Here is a 23,330-nt window from a genome sequence, read left to right as displayed (position 1 = left end):
CTGGATTAAAAATAAAGCCAACTCTACTACTCTATGAGTGCTTCACCTACAACATAGGGACAGAAAAGGTGTGAAAGTCAAAGCATGGGAAAAACAGACTAGGAAAATACTAAACAAAGAAACCTAGTGTAGCTATACTAGTATCAGACAAAATAGACTGTAAAGCAAAAAGCATTTCTAGAGATAAAGATGGCCACTACATAATAAAAACATCGGGATAATATAACAATTCTAAACTTTATGTGATTAATAATATAGTCTCATAATAATGAACAAATTCACCATCTTAGAGATTTTAATTTCTCATAGTAAATTAAAAAGACTAAAAAATTAAGGATATGAAGAATCGAGCAACACAATTAACAAGCTTAATGAAAAAGATAAGTATAGAACACTGAACTCAACAGCTACAGAATATATCAAGTACAAAATACTTATGACAGTTCATAATACAAGTCTCAATAAATTTTAAGAAATTTTTAAGAACACTTACTTGACAACATAAAATTAAGTTAAAAATCAATAACAAAGACAAGTAGAAATACTTCCATGTATTTGGAAATTTAAATTTCTATTTGTGGGTTAAAAAATGTCATAATGGAAATCAAAAAATTCTTAGAACTGAATGATAAAGAAAGTCATATTCAATACTTGTGAGATGCTGCTAAAGTCTTATTTTGAGGAACACGGATAACTGTATATTCCTAAGTAAGAACAAAAGAGGCTCAAAATTAATGAACTAAGCATTCCGACTTTAGATATTAGGGAAAAAATAGAATAAATGTTACAAAAGCAGCAAAGGTATAATCAAGTTTTTTATTGAGAGAAATTACATAATTACATGAGCAATCTTGGGCCAAACACACCCATGGGCTGCCTGTTTTAGACCAATCAGCATATCAACAACATCTTTTAAAGTCCATCCTCCTAACTGTATTAAAAAAAAAAAATCTTTTAAGAAAATGAGGGAAAACAGAAGCAACCAAGAGAAAAAGCAAAGCAAGACTGGTTTCAGCTCAGTGTAGCCTCAGCCTGAAATCTCCAGGAGCTCTGATGTACACACTGCGCCATGGTCTTTCTTGCATTATAAGGAATGAGGCACTAGGCAGTCACCATTTACAGGTTGTTACAGGGATGAGTAGTGCATAACTTCCAGACATCTCCCGGTAATGTTGCTCCAATCTACCAAGGGCAAGCCTCTTGAAAATGTTGCAGGTGTAAGCCATTAGCAGCATCACATGCAGCAGCTGGAGAAGAATGAGCATTCGAAAGCAAAAAATGAAACCCAGGCAGTCTGGACAGAGCACCAACATTGTCTGCTATGCTCCACCCCTTGCATAATTCAGGTCCACTTGCTTTGCACATTTCTTTCACTCCATTCTTTTATAACGTCTCCCAGGATGCTGGTTGATCAAAATTTCTAGGAAAACTTAATAGAAAAGTTAGTGAGATGAAACTACAGCCTCCATGCTGCAGCTGGTCCTGAGGTCAGAACAGATACTGATTATTTCCTTTACTAACCATTCTCTATTCCTGAGCCGGCATTCTGTTGGTTTAGGTAACTTCCCTGGTGGTGTCACCTGAGGGGTCTGAGAGTTTGGTTATCATGCTGCTGTCTGGACAGATGAGCTCTACTTGCCGATTTACAGTGAAAACTGGGCTCAGAGTACTAAGAGATACGCCAGTGGCTCACAATGAGTGCTAAATATATTCTTCCCTACCACCATTATGTAGCAGCAACCCTACCTCTTCATGATTATCAGTCAATTACTCCTTCAAATATGGTAACTCTTTTCTCTTCTTGCTGGTCTACTGGCACAATGAGCCCGAAATGTCAATGGCAGCCACAGCCTAAGTTTAGTAGAACTATAAATGTGTCCCCTAGTGGACGTGTCCCCTTTCTAGAAACAAAGACTGCTAGTTCTTAAACTAAAGAGCCTAAAGCTTCAGAAACTAAAAGCAAAAGTTCCCAGGTTGCTGGAACAGGGCTGTCCTCCTTCTCATTCCTTTCTTCTCAGCGGTAACACAGGACCATACAATGATCGTTGGTTTAAGGCAAGAGTGGCAAACTTTTTCTGTAAAGAGCCAGAGCCTAAAGTATTTTAGGCTCTGTGGACCATAGAGTCTCTGACACTACTCAGCTCTACCAATGTAACATGAAAGAAGCCATAGACAATATGTAAATGAGCATCATTGTGTTCCAATAAAACTTTATTTGTAAAACAGCAGCAAGCAAGATTTGGCCTTTGAACCAGTTTGCCAACCTCTGCTTTAATATATATATTCTGTATCCAGAAGGAGTGCCCCATCTTTGTAAAATATCATCTCCAAGCTGTTGCTTTAGCTGTTTCTTAGAGGCCATTCCAGTGCTCTAACAAGCTAGCAGCGTATGAATGATATGGGATGTAGCAGGAACAGTTAATCACACAGGCTCGGGCCTACTGCTGAACATCTTTTTTTATAAATTGGGTCCCTTCATCTGAAGTGACAATATGTGGAAGATCCCATGTTAGTGATCAGATACTCCATGAGCCCTTGAATAGAGGTGTTGACCAAATCAATGCAGGAAGGAAAAGGTAAATGTACATTTATAAAATATGCCTGTCCTAGTCAAAATGAATTGCTGGCCTTTCCAAAGGTGGAAGGAGTCTCATGTAATCAAGTGCCACTAAGTGGCTGGTGGTCTCCTTAAAAACTCATGCACTATCGAAGGGGTTCAACATCAGTCTCTGCTGTTGACAGGCAGGGTTGCAGTTGTAGCAATGTCAGCTTTGGTGAGCGATGTCATGTTTTTGTGCCTATGCATAGCCTTTATTTCTGCCATCATGGGCTATTCCATTCATGAGCCCATTTCATCAGCACTGTGGTGACCAATGACTGTGGCCAGTTTATATCTGCACTGCGGCTCTCCTTTTGGTGCTTTCTAGAGACCTCACATGGTGTCTCAGCCACAGATATCTCTAGGATTACTGCAGGGTATAACTTCTAAATAAGTACCTTCTAGTGAGGCAATTTCATTCAAACAGGGGCAAGTGAGAATACCAGAGAACCATGAGGGTGTGACCTGTGAGCAACATCACCTGCAGCAGCTGGGGGATGGGCATACCAAACTGGTAAAAAGGATCCTGGGGGATCTGGGTGGGGCCCAATTCCTCCTTTTTCTCATAATCCAATGCAGAGACCAGTAGGGGCCAGAGCATTGCTGGATGGAGGTGTGGTTCTGCCCTGGGGGTGAGGAAGATGGGTACTGTAGCCTTGCTACAAGGCACATTATTGTTTGAGAGTATGAGTGGCCTTTCGTGTAGGAAATACAGTTAGGACTTAGGTAGCAAGGATCTGAGTAAATGGCATCTGTTTAGTGATTTGTTTGCGATGCTCCTCTGCTGCCCCTTTGCTATCCTAACTTCCATGCAAGCAGCCTTGTATGCCGGGAATAATCAGGCAGGACCTAGACACCAAGAGGACTAGGTTTAGAAACCAGTCAGTCAGATAATTATCATGGAACATCAGCTGCTTTTAGTAATCTTTTTTTTTATAGCCTCATTGAGATATAATTTACATAACACAATATCCACCCATTTTCAGTGTATCATTTAATGAATTTTATTATATTTATAGTTGTACAACCACAATCTAATTTTGGAACATTTCTATCACCCTAAAAAGAAACTTCATGTCCACTTACAGCCAGTTTCCATTTCCATTTCCAATCCTAGATAACACTAACCTATTTTCTACCTCTTTTTGGACATTTAGCATATTTGCCTTTTTGGACATTTAGCATAAAGGGAATCACAATCTATCATTTTGCAACTGGCTTTTTTCACTGAGTATAATGATTTTGCAGTTCACCCATGTTGTAGCATATATCAATCCTTTATTCCTTTTTTTGAATTTTTATATATTTTTTTCAATTATAGTTGACATATTAGTTTTGGGTATACAACAATGATTAGACATGTATATAACTAATGAAGTGATCACCACAATAAATCCAAGACCCATCTGACATCATACATAGTTATTACAATACTACTGACTATATTCCCCATGCTATACTCTACATTCCCAGTACTATTCTGTAACTACCAAATTGTACCTCTTAATCCCTTCCCCCTTCAGCCATCCCCCACCCTCCAATGTGACAGCCATCAAAATGCTCTTTGTATCAATGAGCTTGTTTCTGTTGTTTATTTATCCTATTCTCTAGATTGCACATGACATGTCTTTGTCTGACTTAACTCCACTCAGCACAACACCATCTAATACCTCACTCCTTTTCATCGCCCAATAATATTCCATTGTATGATTATATCATATTATGTTTATCCATTTACCAGTTGATGGGCATTTAGGTTTTTTCCTACTTTTTGGCTATTGAGAAAAATGCTGCCATAAAGATCTGTGTCCAAGCCTCTGTATGATCATGTGTTTTCATTTTTATTGATGATCTTAGGGAAACGGGACTTAGGCATGCCAAGGAAGGAGAGCCTCCAGTCCCAGTGGAGTTAACATTCAGGCTTACCCCTCCCACTGAGTTGGAGAGAGGCAGTGTCCCCAGTCTCAACTATTTCATTGTTAGACAACTAAAGGGCACTCCCAGGATAGCCATCAGTGTGTAGAGTATCTACAAAAAGTCTGCATACTTACTTAATGATAAAAACCTTCTCTTTTACAATCAGGAACGAGACATTCCTATATAACAGTTAAAGGCAAGAAGAACAGTTAAAAAAATACAATAACTGTAAAGGAAGAATCAGAACTCTTATTATTTAGAGATGCAGAGAAAAATAAAAATAATTTATAGATAAGTTATTGAAATGAGTGTTTTGTAAGGTTACTGAATTTGGAATCAAAACCAAGATATTCAAATCAGTTTCTTTTATATACATCATCAAAACACAGCTTTTTAAATATAAAACCTAATTTAGAAAAAGATTACATTTACAACAGCATATAAAAATGAAGTAGCCAGGAATAAATCTAAATAAAAACATCCAAGCCCTTCCTGTAAAAACTGTCATACTTTAAGGACAATGAAGATAACTTCTATAAATGGGGAGTAATGTCATATTTATATAGAGGTAGACTCGATATTGCAAATATGTCAACTCTCCTCAAACTGATTTATAGATTCAATTCAATCCCAATAAAAAACAAGTTTTGAGGTTTTGTTTGTTTTTTGGTTGGTGGTTCATAAGCTGTTTCTAAAATTTCTACGGAAAAACAAAGGACCAAGAATAGTTAGGACACTCCTGAAGAAAGATATTAAAGTGGGAGTCTTGTTCTATTAGATATCAAGACTTATAACTAGGCTATATTCACAAGCCCAAATTGTACTTGTACAGAACAGACAAAAACAGTCTAACAGTCAGAATAGAGGATTCAGAAAACAGGCTACATATACAGACAGTTTGACTTTTAAAATCTTGACTTTATGATGGTGCAAAAGTGATATGCATTCAGTAGAAAGAGGCTAGGCCTAAGCTATGATGTTTGAAGGTTAGATATATTAAAAGCATTTTTGGCTTGTGATCATTTCTACTTACAATGGGTTTACTGGAACATAACCCCATGGTAAATCAAGGAACATCTATACATGCAACTTGACTTCTGACAGGTGATAATATGGATCAGTGGGTTAAGAACCTTTTAATAAATGGTGCTGGGAAATTGTTTATCCAAATAGATATAAAATTGGAACATAAATTTTTAAAGCCATTTTGGAAATCAATTTGTCACCATCAAATAGTTAAAACTGGATATTGTATAATCCAGAAATTCAACTCCTTGTCAAACACGCCAGAGAAACTCCTACACATTTTCATCAGAGCTTATGCACAAGAATGTTCACAATCTTATATGTAAGATCAAAAGATAGGAGAAAAATCCAAACCTCTACTGGAAGGGGAATCTGTAAATTACTTGCAATATATAAACACAATGGACATACAATGTAGTAGAGAAAATTAATGCATGCAGCTATAAATATGAACAAAACTTACAAATGTATTATTGAGAAAGTTACCCAAATAGTGTATACAGTATGATTTCATCTATATTGAGCTAAGAAACATGTAAAACAAAACAAACATAATTTAGGAACATTTACATCTTTGGTTAAAATGTAAAAATAAAATAAGGGGAGTGATTAACAATCAAATATCCATGGTAATTAATACCCTGATTAGCTGGGTTAAGGGATAGGTTTATCGAGGGTGAGCAGTTTGAAATCAGGGAAAAGCACTTCAAATATATTTGGTAGTGTTCTATTTCTTAGATTGGGTGATAGGTCTAGAACTTTTAAAAATTAGCACTTTTATACTTGAAACATAAAAATTCATTTGTATGTATTAAATATTTAATAAAACTGTTGCAGACACACTGTAAGGTCAGGATAAACCCCTATTCAATATATTCAAAATCTAGTTTGGACACACCCACCCACCCATGAAGGTATAGAAAGTTTTACTACTCGTATAATGAGAGTAGAGTGGCTCCCAAACAGGAAAAGAAGATTGGCTTGGGGTTTTTATAGTGACTAGGGAGGGTGACAAGGACAAAGGTTCCCACACACAGTATGAAATTCCACAGGCACAAAGGAAAGATCACCCGGGCTTTCTTACAGGCCACACCAGAGACCGAGGCCAGGTGGCTCCCGTGTGAGTGCCCATATGTGAAACAAAGGGGAGAAAAGGAGAGGTGAGACTTAAAAGATGTCAGTCAAACATCAAAAAAGTCACACTCTTTATTACAAAAATATTTTAAACAAAACTGTACAGGAAACAAAAGGATATTTGCCATTTTAGAAATAACATGTCTCTAGAGGAGAGAATGTCACCTCTCCCTTTTAGAAATTTCTCCCATTCTTTTTTCTCCCAGAAATACTCCTCTAGAGGAATAACCTTGGTCAAATTGTTAAATTTGGTAGAAAATTTAAATTGCTTACTATTCTACAGAAGAACCTGAATGTCAAAAGGAATTATTACAGGAATGAAGAAAAATGGCATAGATGATAGAGGCTCTGTTCATCCCTCTGGAGACCAAATCAAAGTTGTGACGGAAACAAGGAGCAGCAGCAAGGAAAAATCACATGGGATCTAGATGAATAAGCCATATAACTAGGGAGAAATCCAAGAAGTCATCCTGCAATGGCAGAAGGTAGGATGGGGTGAGGATGTGGGACTGCCCGGTCTCCAGCGGCTGAGTGAGACGGAGACAGCAGGAGCAGCAGATGCCTCTTAAAGGTGTCGTGGATTTTTGCCGAGACAGACCTGCTAGCTCTGAGCACCAGTGCCAATTTAACTGTGTGCAGGGAGCACCAGGGACTTATAGGGAGACATCGTCGGAGTGAGGGCCAAGGTGAGACTCGCTCTGTACAGAAGTACGGACAGTATTCATTGTTCCCTGTTGAGCCCTCCCCTCTCCCAGTGCGTGGATATAGTGCCACCATAGCCCTGACCTCATTAAACTGGATAACAGAGGTCGCTTCACCCAGAGGATTCCTTGAAACCCCCCTTCCCCTAACTCGCAGCCCCACCCATGCCACATCCAAGTATATCTTCAGCAAGTCAGGTGCTCCTTGCTGAGCAGCACCTAGACTCACACTGGAGCCAGCTGGCCTCGGTTTCTGGTGTGGCCATTTGAGATGACTATAAGCACAGCATCTCTGGATTGCTTGCTGACCCAGGTGGACCCAGAGGGGTACAGGCTTGGGCTATATTTGGCCTGTAGCTGAACCCCTCTCAGGACTGTGCCACTGGACACCTGTTTCACAAATCCACACTAATAAGACTGGGACACTTAGGAGCTTTGCTTAGTACATAGAAACAGACACAGAAAGGCAGCCAAAATGGGAAGACAAAGAAGCAGAAACCATATGAAAGAACAAAACAGAAATCCAGATATAATGGAGTTAAGTAATCTAACAGATGCAGAATTCAAGACACTGGTTATAAAGATGCTCAAAGAACTTTTGGGAAGTGTAGATAAATTCAGCGAGAACTTCAACAATGAGATAAAAAAAAAACATAAAAATGGAAATTATAAAAGGGAACCAATTTGAAATGAAGAACACATTATCTGAGATGAGAAGTATACTAAATGGAATAAACAAGGGAATAAACAAAGTGAATAAAGGAAAAGATCAAATGCCCTATCTAGAGGACAGAAAAGCCAAGGACACACAATCAGAATGGCAAGAGATAAGATGCCAAGACTATAAAAATAATTTAAGGAGCATATAGGACACTATTAAGGGTTAAAATATCCGTCTGATTGGCGTACCTGAAGGAAAACAAGATGTTGAACAGCTGTTTGAAGAAATAATGATGGAAAACTTCCCTTACCTGGTGAAGGAAACGGACATACAACCCCAGGAAGCTCAGAGAATCCCCAAAACCAGGGATCCAAAGAGGCACACACCAAGACACATCATAATTCAAATGCCAAAGTTAAATACAAAGAAAGAATATTAAAAGCAGCAAGAGAAAAACATATAGTTACCTACAAGGAAACATCCAAAAGAAACTATGCAAGACAGAAGGGCTTGACACAAAATATTCAACATGGTAAAAACCCAAGATCTACAACCAAGAATACATTCTCCAGCAAAGCTATCATTTAGAGTTGAAGGACAAATAAAGAGCTTCCCAGACAAAAATAAGCTAAAGGTATACTGGCCACTAAGCCAGTATTACAGGAAATGTTGGAGGGATTTCTTTAAGAAGAAAAAACATGTATCAAAAACAGGAATAAAGAATGGTAACAACTACATTCCTATCAATAAGTACCTCAAATGGAAAAAAATTAAGTGCGCCAACCAAAGATAGAGTGGCTGAATGGATAAGAAAACAAGACCCCTACACATGCTGCCTACAAGAGACTCACTTCAGATTAAAAGACACACACAGACTAAAAGGAAGCGGATGGAAAAAGATATTGCTTTGATGGACCTAGAAGGTATTTAAGTCAGACAGAGAAAGATAAACACTATATGATTTCGCTTATATGTGGAATCTAAGAAATAAAAGGAAAAAACTAATCAAAAACAGACTCACAAATAGAGTTGACAATTTGGTGATGGACACAGGGAAGGGTGGGTTGGGGGAACGGGAGAATGGGGTGAAGGGTTAAAGAAGTACAAATTAGCTGATGGATGGTCACGAAGATGGGAAGCACAGCATAGGAATGCAGTTAGCATTAATATGTTGGCTAGGTGGAGGATCAGGGGAGAGAAGACAGCAACTGGGGGATTGTTTTATGAACTATATAGATGTCTAACCAATGTATACTTGAAACTAATTAAAAATGAAATTTTAAAAAAGGAATTAGTTAGATATCAAGTCCAGTGAAAAGAATTGAGAAGAATGAGAATTACTCAGGATGTTTAAAAGTTCCTGGGATTATGCAGTGGAATAAATGTCATTTGGGTCTCTAGTACATAGGTGAACCCAAAAGGAATCATTTGCTTTGCCATTATGGGAGTGAAGAAATTCTTCAACTTTGCACCTCTAACTGCAAACAAACACCAGGCTTGAAGCCTTCTCCCAGAAGAAAGTATTTCATTCCTGCTGAAAAGAAATAGACAATGAATTACAAGTATACATTATTTTTTGAGTCACCTATACGGATATAAAGATGAATAAGATTCAATCTCTGCTCTTTAGGGGCTCACAGTCTTGTATTACTTTTGTACTCTTGGGTGTGAAAATGTGGATTTACAGAACACCTATAACCGGACTGATAGCTTCAATGATAAAACAATTACTCAGCTTGCTTTTAACATACTTCAGCATTAAAGAATTCATGAGAACTGTTAGAAACTGTATTTACTACACAGTATATGCTTACAGAAGAAGGAGATACCTTTGCTTAAGATGACTCTTAATAAACAGGTTGGGGGTGGATGATGAGACCATGAAATCATAGGTCAGTAGAGCTAAAGGCAAAGAAACAGATATCTAAACTACTCTGCATTCATGAAAATTAGAAATGTGGGATAAGTGGAGAATGAGAGGAGAATAAGTTCAAACTGGAAATGTTTGAGGAACTTTTAGGAAGAGAGCTGTATACCCTGAAATTCTAAGTTATTGGCACAAATGAAACGCAAATTCCTTCATCTCCCCAATCTTTAGTAAAGCCCCTCCCCTCCCCACAACATTTTTAGTAGGTCTGTTTTGGGTAGAAATAAAGGACAGCCTCAGCTCAACATCTGGTTTGATGAATAACAACAGGTCAGCAAAATTATATTACTGTAAAAATAGTTATTATGTGCCAAGTGGTATTCTATGCTTTTTACATAAACAAATGTATTTGTTTCATCGTAATTAAATTATTTAATAACACAGGCAAATCTATAACATAAGCAGTGATATTTTCACCATTTTGTGAGGTACCAAAAACAAAGAGTTTAAGTAATTTGTCCAAGGTCATGTAGCAGCTAAGAGGCAAAACTATATTCCAACTTAGGCAGGCTGGTGAATAGGGTATGGAAATGATCTATAAAATGAATACATTCAGTGGAAGAAGTGTGGGTCAGTGAAGGTCTTGAGGGGTCTCTCCCAAATATATTCACAGAAATATATTTGGGAGATATTTAGTATTTCCATAATTGGAGTATGGGGCTTTTTATCAGTCTTGGCCATATCTTGAAGGATGAGATCACCCCAGCTTGTGTATGTTCTCTCGTACATTTGTTCCCTCTCCTCCTGCTCGCTAGCTCGCACTCGCTCTTGCACTGTCTGCCTGTCTGTCTGTCTCTCTCTCGCTCGCTCTCTCTCACACACACTCACACACACACACACACACACACACACACACACACACACACACACGCATGCACGCACACATGTTTCAGTTTTCAGTTTCTGGATATTCATCCCTCTGAGAATTAACAAGTAAATACAAAGCTCAAGTGTCTGCACTTTATAAACACTTCTTCATTCTACCTAGAGCTCTGGTTCTATTCACCTTTCTCTTGTTAAGAAAGCCCCAGATGAGGCTCTCTCGTGCCGTTTCCTTAGTTACATATTGATGCTTTTTGTTCACTCTCTGCCCCATAGGGGTCTCTTGCTATCTGCCATAGATGATAGCCTGCCTTTTAAAGGCTTCACTACTCCTACCACATGGTGTCCACATGCAGAAAGCAACATTTCAGATAAGGTCTGAAGTGAGATGGAGATTTCAAACAGCTCAATTCTAGGCTATAAACATTCAACTTTCCCTGCCTTTCCTCCACAGCAAGCTTTCCTGCCCCAATGACCCTTGCTTTCTCTCTTCTTGTTAAGAAGAGAGCAGAATCTTCCTGTAGGCAGCACTCATACTCTGGACCTCCAGGAAGAGAAAACTAAATGGAATAAAGGAGAGGAAGTATCTGAGAACATTTTCACTTAAACTCCAGTTTAACTTCTGTAAGGATCTTTCAATTGAAGTGGCTATGCATGTAATGTAAACGTTTGATATGAAGCATACAAACGTGATTACACACATACATAAACCCCTTATGTGGATCGGAGCTGAAATGCCAGCTCTGAATGAGATGCATCGTATTAAGGGCTTAATCTATACTGTTTTCACCCTCACCAGTTAGGGAAAATGAGACCCAGAGTGGTTAAGCAATTTGCCCTAGGTAGCAGACTACTGTCAAGTTAAGAGAGACTTCTCAACAAAGCTTCCTGAACTGTCACTGAATCAATAAGGATACACAACACAGGCCTGACCATTATCGGCTTCATGTGTAGCTCAAAGACCTATGGAAAGTAACTTTTTAGGGTTTGTATTTGCAGTCTAGAGATGGCAATACATACCCAATGGTTGGGGTGGCCAAGCTGTAGAAAGGGAAAGCAAGTCCCCATAAGTGATAAAGGAACCAGACATCCTATGTTAGAATCAGCAGTGATGTCTGAGTGGCAATGGCAATGGGTCTGCCCTTGAACATGCCTTCACCTAGCAACGCCCCCACTCCTTTAAACAAACATCTGTGCACCCAGGGAGAAGAGTGGACACTGTGAAACAAAGTCTTGTGTCACCAGAGCCTAAGCAACTTCCCTTCTAAAAGAGCTGAATACAAAAGGAAGTGTTTCCTTATAAATGAAGCTGATGCAGAGGTGAGTAGCTGCAGGAGGCAGCAATATGAATAGCTGGTGCACAAATTCTAACCAGAGCTGGAAGAGAGAAAGGCATCACCACCACACCCAGAATGTCAGGAGAGCGGGTGACTGAGGACTGTAGATGTATAGAGGAGAGAGCGAGCTGAGAGACTCAAGATGACCACAGAACAGGAATGCAGAGCAGAGGCCTCATGAGCCCAGCCGTCTAAGCTGATGTCCTCCAGAGCAGGGGGAAAATTCTGATAATGTGTACCATAGCCCTGCCCTTTTGGGAACACCTAAGAGACATGAATAAGAAAAGCCTAAGGTCCTACCACTTGCCAGATGCGAGCTGTTGAGGACCAAGGAGCAAACTGCTCAGATGATGTTATCCAGGACTGCTAACTGGGGTGTCTTCAGGTACATTTATGTTCTGAATACATAAATACATAAATTTATGTGTATACATGTAACAATTTCTTTTCATGTAAGATATATGCTTTAACACCTTCATTTCTTGGGTCTGTTTCCTCTTTTGTAAAGTAAGATTTTATCTACCTTCCTTTCAGCTCCAAGTTTTGTTTTTAAGGGATTCCGGCACTTTGTCGAAAATCTTTCAACAAAGATCACTATTCTTCTATACTGGTCCTTATTTCTGTTTAATTTCCACCCAGGTAGCCACCACCCAGGTTCATATCCTTATCCCTTTAATGCTGAACTCTCTGCTCACTGGTCCCTCAGCTTCACTTTCTCCTTCAAGTTATTATTGCCACATTCCTCTTTTCAACGCTACACGTTCAATGAATCTTCCAATTCTGAAATCTTCAGGGGTTCCCACTGCCAATATAAAAAGGTTCGCCATAATATGACTTTAACCAACTTAGTCTTCTCTCTCCAGTTAACCACTTCATTTCTCTACCTCCCTTAACTGCAAAATATTTGTTTTCCATATTAGTTGTTGTCACTTCCTCGTGTCCCATTCTGTCTTCAATCCACTCCAATATGACTTTATCCCTACTCTTCCTCTGAAATGACTTTCATAAACCCTCATGACTTCTATGTTGAAACTCAGTAATCAGTTCTCATTTGACATGGGTGGACATGCTCTCTTTGAAAACTTTTCTTCCCTTTATCTTCACGTATAATGTCATTTCATGATAAAACCTGTTACCTGTTTGGTGGATTTTTGTATTAACTCTGATTCTTACCTAGTCTCCTTTGAAACATATATTCATTTTCTTAAATCTTCTTCTGTCTATCACTTTCTTAAGAGTAGATATTGTTTTTGCCTTATAAATCAACATGGTCAGCTGCTAATTAATACACCCATGCAAATAGCAAGATCTCAGAAAGTTTCCCCCAACACCAGACTTTTTCGGCTATGTAGCTTAATTCAAGCTGTTGCCTTTCCTGAATATCTGCTTAATTGTCCTTCTGAAAGCAACACTATTGCTTTTCAAGACTGAATCCCAAGAGAACTGATCACTTCTTCCTCTGTGCTCCCTATGCCATGTCCTTAAGTCTCCCAAAGCCCCCAAACCCTCATTTCATTCACATGTTTATAAATATATATGCCTTTATCTACAAGATTGAGAGTTTCTTGAGGGCACAGAATGTGTCTGATTTTTTGTTGTTCTGATATCTAGCTCAGTGTCCATCACTTAGTAGCTGTCCAAGCAATACATGGTAAATACAAGAATGAAAGCTTGAAAGAACAAGGCCAGCAGGATCTGTAAAAGGTGATGATAGTCGCTACAGAAGCCAACTACGGAACAAGAAAGCTGCTAGTGGACACTGCCTACCAGTCACCCTGTAACCCTGGTTTGGCTGCAGTGAACACAAACTTGTTCGTGTGTTTTATTTTGACGCTCTGGCTGTTGCTAGTACCTCTGGGGTGGGGAAATGTATTCCTCTAAGGCCTCGTACACTGTTTCCATCCACATTTCACCTTATTTGGCTGAAGAAAAAGCCCTGAAGCAAAAGGCTTGGGTTGAGTGGTAGATTCACCATTAACTATGAGGTCATTTCAGAGCCCATCTGTCAAATGTAAATAATTGTCTAGACTCAACAGGGCTACTGTGAAGCTCACATGAAGACTCAGCTGACTGTGTACTCATATTCACATTTGAATTTCCAGATCCTAGCCAAGTGCCTAGGATACAGATGGTACTCAGTGATGTTTGTTAAATGAACAAAATATATCGACTTGCTCTGTCTCCTATTTCCCCTATACTGGTACCAGCATAACTCAGAAACCTTGGAACCTCACTCAGTTTCTCCCTCTTCCTTATCACCACATCTAATCTGCCACCGTATCTGGTCAGTTCCAGTTTAAAATCTTTCTTGACTCTCTCTCCTCTATTCTGCTCTAACTCTGCTGCCTCAGTTAGCATCTTCACCATTTCTCTCTCACTTTTTGTAACTTAGTCTTACTTTAGCCAGAAAGGCCAGAAGGGAACACTGCCTAAGGGAGGGTGACTGACACCAGGGTCTTGGTGGCCACATTAACCCTGGAGGAGTGCTACCTAAGGCAGTTTTGTTGTTGAGAAACATTGAAGTCATATTTGAGAAGTCAAGATCATGCATCAAATCTGAGAAGAAAGGTAAAGATTAGTTGCTGAATGAGTTAAAATCCAGATTGAGCATGATGTGAGGGATAGATTAAGATAAAACAGTTCAGTACAGCACCAGTGAACATACTAATAGCAGAATACTAAAATTGCTTTTAAATAGTCATGGCATGCAGTGCAGAGGTAGCAGCCTATTAAAATTGCTCCTTTCTAGGCAATACAACATTCTAGCTGCCTCTTCCCTCCTTCAGTCATGTCTCCTTCCTACCTATTCTCTATATTGGTGCCAAAATCATCTTAATAAAATGCAAACTTGAGTTTTCACATCTTTGCTTGATACCCTTTATTCACCACCACCTCCACAGTCAATTCTAAACCTGTAAAATGGCACTCCCTATCATCTGTTGTCAAGGTCCCAGCTGCCTCTTCGGCCTCATTTCTTAGCATTCTTCCCATGGCACCTTACCAAACCACAACTGTTCTCCAAAATGTGCTCTCTTCTCTCACACTTCTTGCCTTCACGCATGTGGGTTCCTGTGCTGCTAATGTCCTTCCCCATTTCAGGCAGCTGGGACAATCTTATTCATGCTTACAGATTCAGCTTCAAAATCACTTCCTTTGGGACTCCTCATACTCTCACGCTTTGAGTGCTGACCCTTTGCTGTGCTTCCACAGTGATTTGGAAATGTTTGCATTAGAGCACTTAACTACATTCCACTGCTTATCTTAATTTAAAAAAACTGTGATATAGAAAACACAAAAAAATTGCACATCAAAACCATTAAGTTCAATGAACGATCAAAAAAAACACTTATATAACCATCACCGAGAACAAGGGTTGACAAACTTTCTCTGTAAAGGGCCAGATGAAAACGTTTTAGGCTTTGCAGACAATACGGACTCTGTCACTACGGCTGAATTCTCTTGTAGCAAAAGCAGTGATAGACAAAGTAAACAAAAAGATATGGATGTATTCCAATAAGATTTTACTAACAAAAACAGGAGGCAGACTGGATTTGGCCTATGGGCCATAATGTGCAAACCCTTGACCAAGATCAATTCCCATATATTAATGACTATCTCCTACCTCTCCCAAAAGATAAACACTATTGTGATTTATATAGTAATTTCTATTTTTCTTCATAATTTTACCACTGAAGCAAAAATTCCTAAGCACAATTTTTGATGTTTATATAAATGGAACTGTATATTACATATTCTTTTATATTTGACTTTTACTCCATATTACACTTGTGAAATTCATCTGTTATTACATACAGCTGTAGTTTGTTGATTTTCATTGTTATAGAGTATTCCATTATACAATTTTTTTTTTATTCTGCTGATAATGGATATTTGGCTGATTTTAGTTTTTCACTGCTATGAACTATGTCATTATGCAGCGAAGAACAATCATGTATGTATCTTGATGCATAGGCACACATTTGTTTCCAAATTAACTGTACTAATTTAAACTCCACCAGGAGAGTGTGAGATTTTGAGCTGTTCCACATCCTTGCCAATTCCTGCTATTCTTCCCCTTCTTCTTTACATATTTTAGCCATTCTGTCAGATGTGTACTGGTATCTAATTGTTATATTTATTAGCATTTCCTTCTTTGATAAATGAGGCTGAGCCCTTTTCACATTTGTATTGGCCACGTGGATAGCCTGCTTTCCTTTGTGAAGACTTTTTCCTTTTACTGATTTGTAAGAAGTTCATTTTATATTCTGGACACAAACCATTTATTGATTGTATGTGTGGCAAATACCTTTTCCTAGTTCAAAGCTTGTCTTTTCTCTTTTTTAATGTTACTTTTTGATGAACACAGTTAATTTTCATAGTATCCAATTTTTCAATTTTCCTTTATAATGATTTTTATACCCCATCTAAGAACTATATTCTGCTCTGAAAAGATGACCTAATGTTATCTAAAATTTTAAATATCTTTTACATGTGATGTATAGCTAATGGAATATTGATTTTATGTGGTGTGGGATAGGAGTTAAAATTCAAATTTTTACCATGTGAATATTTGTCTCAGCACTATATATTTAAAAGAAGTTACTTTAGTAGTACTTTATAATGTCTTAATTTTTTTTAATAAATCAGATATTGATATACATGGGTCTTTTTTTCCTGGACTCTCTATTATTTTTAATCTTGGCTATTTGTCTATCCTTGTTCATATACTTTAATTACTGTCTTGGGCAAATCTCGGCTCTTTGAATTTCCAACTGAAAAATACAGATTAATGGACAGACCAAAGAAAACCATGAAGGAAAATGAAGAAGAGCTGCAAGCTAGCAAAAAAATGGAAGTGGAATGGGTTTATGTAAGACAACATGGTTTTCTAAAGGCAGAAAGTCAGCATTGCTAGCACCTACTATAAAACTGTCAGAGTGAATAAAGATGAGAAAGCATTGGATTTAGAAAGTAGTGGGTCACTGATGATATCAGCCAAGGAAATTAAAGGAATGGGTAAGGAAGAAGCTAAAGCAGCAAAATCTTTATTTTGAAGGAAAGGAAAAAATTATTAGTGTCTACTCGGTATTTTAAAACCTTCTTCTCTATGTTCTTTCACAAAGATTACCAATATTTATCATAGGAAATAATCCACCTTGAAGATGTCGTAGTAATTATGGGATATATACAATAATATTTTCTTTACATAACATTCCCACATGGGAAAGAGGATATATTGTTTGAGTTCATTCCAGTAGTTTTTGTTGGAGATTTAAGGGCCTTGAATCCAATATTTTCTGTCTGTCCGACTCCAACTGTGTCCATAAGCCAATAAATATATCCGACTGGCCATCAAAGATAAGGATTACAACCCCTCCCCAAAATAGACTATTTTATGTTTAAAATGAAGTGGCTTTATCCTTGGCCTCACCAGTATAACTGGACATAACTCAGACTGTAAGGCCTACACCATGTTCCAAAACTGTATCCAAATTATGCTGTTCATGGATAAGGGTGAGAACTGCAAAATCAAACAACCTGCCCAAAGTCACAGAGCATAGGGAGCTGTCCAGATTCCAACTCCGGTCTGACTTAGAAGTCTCATCCTCCCATAGTCGATCTCTTCTCTTGAGCAATGGGCACGCCGCTCCCCATCTCAGGGCACTCAGTGTAGAATGAAACACAAACACATAACGAACACCATCGAATATCATGGAAGCAGTAATATAACGAGGGTACGTACAAAGAGCTATAGAAACACAAAGGAGAACACGGCTACCACTTTGGGAGTCCCTAAAAAACTGACAGACATTGTGCTAAACCCTGTATATTTCCTTACAAGTATGTCACATATGTATTAAGCCCATTTCACAAACTAGTTAACTGATGGATTGAAATGCCCCAAACTGTACAATTATTAAGTAACTGCGTTTGGTCCCAGTGATCTTGAGAAGCTGAATACTATATTAAGTAGAAGAATGCAGACTTTGTAATCACCAGACTTGGGTTAAAATCTAACTCTGATGTATGTTTATTGTTAGCTCCTGCAAGTGTCTCACCATGAAGATGGCTGTCTAGAAACTCCCAATCCATCCACTGGCTGGCTGGTGCCAGGATCCCAGACTTCTGCCTTCCGTATTACAGGTACCACGTAACCTCAGCCCGCCCAGCAGAGAGCCCCGCCCCTTCCGGAATCCTGCCAGAACACGACCTTCTCAGGCCTCCTGGCGCTCACCTCTCCACCTCCGTCACCAAAATAGGGACACTGTAGCGAAGGGTCTTCTTTTTCTTGTGCAAGGCGCGCGTCACCTTATATAGAACTGTCCCACTCGCTTCCACGACCCGCCAAACGAGCCCAGCGCGGCCTTCCGAATATCAGCGGCTCAAGCTACCCGAGACCACGACGTACTTTCCGCATCCCCAGTGTTCGCGGTCCTCTCCTGAGAGCCCTCCGCCAGGCAAAAGCAATAGATCTATCGTAACATACTTAGGCATCCGCCCGGAAATTGCAGCACCGATGGTTTGGTTCCGGCACGCCGGCGTGCAATTGGGATATTTGAGATTTCAATTAGGTTCACCTTCACCATCCAACTTGTAGAGAAACCTATACCTCCCGTTCTAGTTCTTCACTAAGGTCTTCTTAGAACACTCCCTGTCATATAGCCACTCGATAAAATCAGCCAAAGAAAAAAGTTATTTTGAAGCTAATACTAGAGCCTCTATGGCTATTTGTAGGGCGGGGAATTTCCCTCCTTAATTGAAAAAAAAAAAAGTTTTTAATTGCTACAAAAGGTTAGATTGAATGGTAGTATACAGAGTACTGCCTTGCTATCATTGAACCTTTACTGCTAGAACAATTGCCGCCAGTTAGCCTTTGATCATCAGGCATTTATGAAGGCCTATTTTCCATTCATTCAACGACCAGCCAGCACACCTTTTTGCGGGCCATCAGAAGGCTCGAGGAACACAAAGATGAAAAGGTATTATTCCTGCTGTAAAGAAGATGGCAAGCTAATGGCCATACAAAGGGATGTGTGCCTAAAGTACCTCGCTAGCTTTGGAAAAAGACCCCACATGAGCCATTTGCCAGGGCGAGTGAGAGAAAGCCTCACCCGTCAAGTATTATTTGAGATGACATAATAGTATAGATGCAGGCGACACAGAGTAACATGCCCCCCTGGTATCCCTGAAAACTTTCCATCTCTCCTTGCCTCTCTGTTGCCACTGAAACATTTCTGATTTAATCTCTTATTATCTTTCCAACTATTAAAGTAGCCCCTAAGTGGTCTCCATAGGAGAAACTCCTAATTTCCAATAATGCCCGTGTCTACAGGACTAAGGGTCAAATATGGAAAGGAAAAAAAAAAAGGAAAGGAAAGAAATTTTGTTGTAAATTTTAAGTCTATCTTTGACACTGCAAAAAGATACCTAAAAGATATAAATGATGATAGGATTGTCCTGCTTTTGTTTACAGTCTTCATTCTGATTTTCTTAGCAAGGAAATTCAGGCCTTTTGTAATATAACTTTAATTAGATTCCTATAACTATTCTTTATTTACTCTATACTCCTTCCTGGAGGAGACACCATTCCCTGAATTTCCACAACTTCGAAATGCAGCTCCAGGGAAACCAGGTTCATGAAGCCTCCCCGACTCTGCAGGCAATGTAAGTCAATCCCTCCTCAGAACCTTTATCTCATATATACGTATATATCTATACTTATGATAAGTCTATTATTCTTAATACATCAAGTCAGTGCCTTTGATTATATGTAGGAATATAAGCAACGTGATAAAAGGAGAGAGTTTAGATCCACCGCATCTAGAAAAGTCCCCAGTAGCAGGTGCTTAATGTTCATTGAATGAATGATGATGTACATATAAACATTTTCCATGCCATTACCTTGATCAAACTGGTGCTGAGAAATCAAAGGTGATTTCTTCCCTGTTTTAGAAGGAGGGCAGCTGGAGTGAACCAAAGAAGATGAGCCAAAGTTTTAAGGCTTCTGGCTCTGATTGTCCACTAGAGGAGACAGAACTATACCAAGTGGGACCTGTTTAACATCCTTGGACTTGCACATTTAAAGTAAACACACTCTCTAGGGCACAAAAATGGGCAGGCACTGCAAAAGGTTTAATAAGTGTTGGAAAATGTTTCTGGAATTTCAGCACAGGATTCAAAACTATCCTCTTCATAGCTGACTCCATAGCTGCCTTTAACTTCTTTTGCTGCCTGTGCCACATCTCCATATTTCACCTGCTTGTCTCTTTATCTAGATGTGAAACGTAAGAACAACTGAAGGAGGCCTTTGGCTTAAGTCAGATGCATGCCTCAACTCAGCAGCCAGAGAGATACTTGTATGTAAGTCAGATCATGTCATTCTTCTGCTCACAACCCTCCAATAGCTTATTATTCCCTGCAGGGAAAATTCAAAGGCCTTAAAATGTCCAGCAAAGCCTCTGATAAGCACCTCCCCGCCCCTCTTCACCTCTCATTCATCTCTCCTGTTATTCTCTCTCTGGGTCCCTTGGCTTCAGTCCTATTTGCCTCCTATATCCCTCCAGTCACACTCCCACCTGAGGACCTCTGCACTGGCTGTTTCCTCTGCCTGGAGCTCACTTCCCCCAGATAGGCACATGGCTAGCTACCTTATTTCCTTCAGATGTTTTCTCGAATATCATCTCAGTGAGGCCTATCCTGAGCACTCTATTTAAAATTGTAATCTTCTACAGACTCCCAAATTCTGTCATCTTTCTTTACTTTTATCCTAGTAACACTTGTCAATTTCTAACATACCATAGAATTTACTTATTTACATGTTTCTTAGGTAATATCTGTAGCTGGCTGCTAGAATATAAGGTCTATGGGGGCAGGGATCTTTTTCTGTTGTTAACATTGCTGTGTTCGAAATGGCAGACTGGTGCCGGGCTCATAGTAGTCACTCAATAAATAGTTATCACATTAAGTAATCCTTGCCATCTCTTTTCTAGTAGAATTTGTCCACAGTGGAAACCCCCTGATCTAGCTAACTGGTGACTTCCTAACATTTTATTCAGTCCAGGATCTGTAATGCTTTTGGAACCAATAAAGCAATTTGTGCCTTTTCTTAGGGTTATAGGTGATATAAACAAACAAACAAAGAAAAACAAAAGATCAGTAGTTGCTTTGCAAAATTCCCATGGTAGGGGACCACATTGAAGTCATCCTCATTCTGACAAGCCTCAGACTATAAATATTTCCATTCCCAGTATTTTTTCATCATACAACTTATTTTGCACATGTAACCCTTGTACCTATCAGGAACCTAATTCCTAGTTTGGTAACTTCAATCGTCATTTTTACATTCCAAGCAAGTAGTGAAGAAAAGTCAAAGACCAGCCTTCATGGAGATCTCTTGGAAGTTTTATACACTTCTTTCTACCTCATTAGCCAAAAACCTGGTCTTATGGTTATATTTAACTATCAGGAAGGCCTAAATATGTCATATTTTAATGGGATGAAAATGAGCCAATTAGAAAAAATCTAGGTTAAAATTCTAAGTTGAATGGTGAAACTGGACCATTAGGAGCTTCTGACACATGAAGTGACACATTCTGTCTGAGCTAGCCTTTCTGCCTAAGGTCTTATGACCTTGAGATATGCAAAAATATGAAATTTGGTGAGCTCAGCCTAATATTTACAAGATTGGTGGAAACTGCCTCGTACCTTGAAGTATTTTACCCACATCTTGCTCTATTTCTGCACAGTCACATTATAGATTCACTTTGTCTTTATAATCTGTCTGCTCCTCCCCTCTCCTCCAATATTTTATTCTTTCAGCCTCTTGTGACTAACTCATGGATTCATTTGGATTTAAGCCTTAACTACCTCTCCTTGAGATGGTATTACTTCCAACTTGCTCTGTAACTGACCTCTTGCATATTTTATTTTTTCTATGCTTCCTTAGTTGATTAAACCCCTTTCTCATTGACACTTTTTTACTCGCTGTATTATATTTAATCAGATTGTATTAGTTTGTTAGAGCTACCATAACAAATACCACACACTGAGTGGCTTCAACAACAAAAATTTATTCTCTCACAGTTCTAGAGGCCAGAAGTCCACGATCAAGGCATTGGCAGTATTGGTTTCTTCTCAAGCTTTTCTCCTTGGCCTATAGATGTCTGTCGTCTTCCTCTGTGTTTACATGATCTTTCTTCTGTGTGTATATATCTGTGTCCAAATTTCCTCTTCTCATAAAGACACCAGTCATATTGATTTAGGGCTCATCCAAAAGACCTTATATTAACTCACGTACCTCTTTAAAGACCTTATCTCTAAGATGTGGTTCTATAGTGTAGGGTTAGCACGTCTGATTTACAAGGTCCTGGGTTTGTGCCCCAGTGGAATCATGGTCCTTGGTCTATGGCCATGCCACTCTGAACAAGCCGATGTCTGATCTCAGAAGCTAAGCAGGGTCAGGCCTGGTTAGTACTTGGATGGGAGACCACCGAGGAAGACCAGGTGCTGTAGGCAAAAAAAAAAAAAAGACCTTATCTCTAAATATGGTTACATTCTGAGGTACTGCAGGTTAGAGCTTCAATGTATAAATTTTGTGAGGGCACAATTTATCCCATAACACAGATTACAGTGAAGTCTTACAGATTTTAGAACCGTTCTATATCATTAAAGTGGCACTGCATATCTGCTCTGGCCCATTATATGTTAGTTTTACAGTTTAACGCTCATTTAATTTCCAAATTCTTGAAGAAAATTGCACTGCAGATCCTCTCTACTGATAACAGCAAGTATCAGCAAGGCATTTACAACCATCTCATCCTCTAGCTGCCATTTTGGTTGGCACTCTCCATTCTATTGCATATGTACACTCTCTTCATAAGAAATCTAATTTAGTCCCCTGGCTATAAATGCCAGTGATATGCCAGCACTCACCTACCTCTTCACTTAGCAACAGTTTTGTATAGCCCAGTTGTCTACTTGTCATCTCAAAATTTGGATGCCTAAGAGGTATCTTAAGGTATGAAAATAGAGTTCCTAATCCCCATGCCTCCAAACCTATACCTCCTTTAGTCTTTCCCCTTCTTTGGGTCACTTGATTTACCCAGTTCAGATAAAAGCCTCCAGAATCCTTCTTGATCATATTGTTTCCCTCCTAATCCACATACAGCCCATCAGAAGGTCCAGTTGTCCCTAAAGACAAAAAATA

At 39.0% G+C, this 23,330-nt stretch overlaps 2 long non-coding RNA genes across 2 annotated transcripts in view; one reads left to right on the top strand and one right to left on the bottom strand.

The window, feature by feature from the left end:
• Positions 1-797: 797 nt before the first annotated feature.
• Positions 798-18,565, bottom strand: LOC105307902. The gene is made up of 3 exons (XR_002778634.1): positions 18,184-18,565; positions 4,651-4,695; positions 798-3,448 (listed from the first exon to the last, which is right to left on the bottom strand). It is a non-coding gene; the product is annotated as an uncharacterized LOC105307902 (long non-coding RNA).
• The window catches only part of LOC111734931, an 18,712-nt gene continuing 2,206 nt past the window's right edge, over positions 6,825-23,330 (top strand). The window contains exons 1-2 of the long non-coding RNA XR_002778632.1: positions 6,825-6,836; positions 14,686-14,692. This is a non-coding gene — a long non-coding RNA (uncharacterized LOC111734931). The remainder of the gene's footprint in view (positions 6,837-14,685; positions 14,693-23,330) is intronic.

This window comes from Pteropus vampyrus, unplaced genomic scaffold (assembly GCF_000151845.1).
Source record: "Pteropus vampyrus isolate Shadow unplaced genomic scaffold, Pvam_2.0 Scaffold15, whole genome shotgun sequence".
In the NCBI taxonomy this organism is placed as follows: Eukaryota; Metazoa; Chordata; class Mammalia; order Chiroptera; family Pteropodidae; genus Pteropus; species Pteropus vampyrus.
The sequence above is the reverse complement of the archived record's forward strand: the minus strand, read 5'-3'. Positions and strand labels throughout refer to the sequence as shown.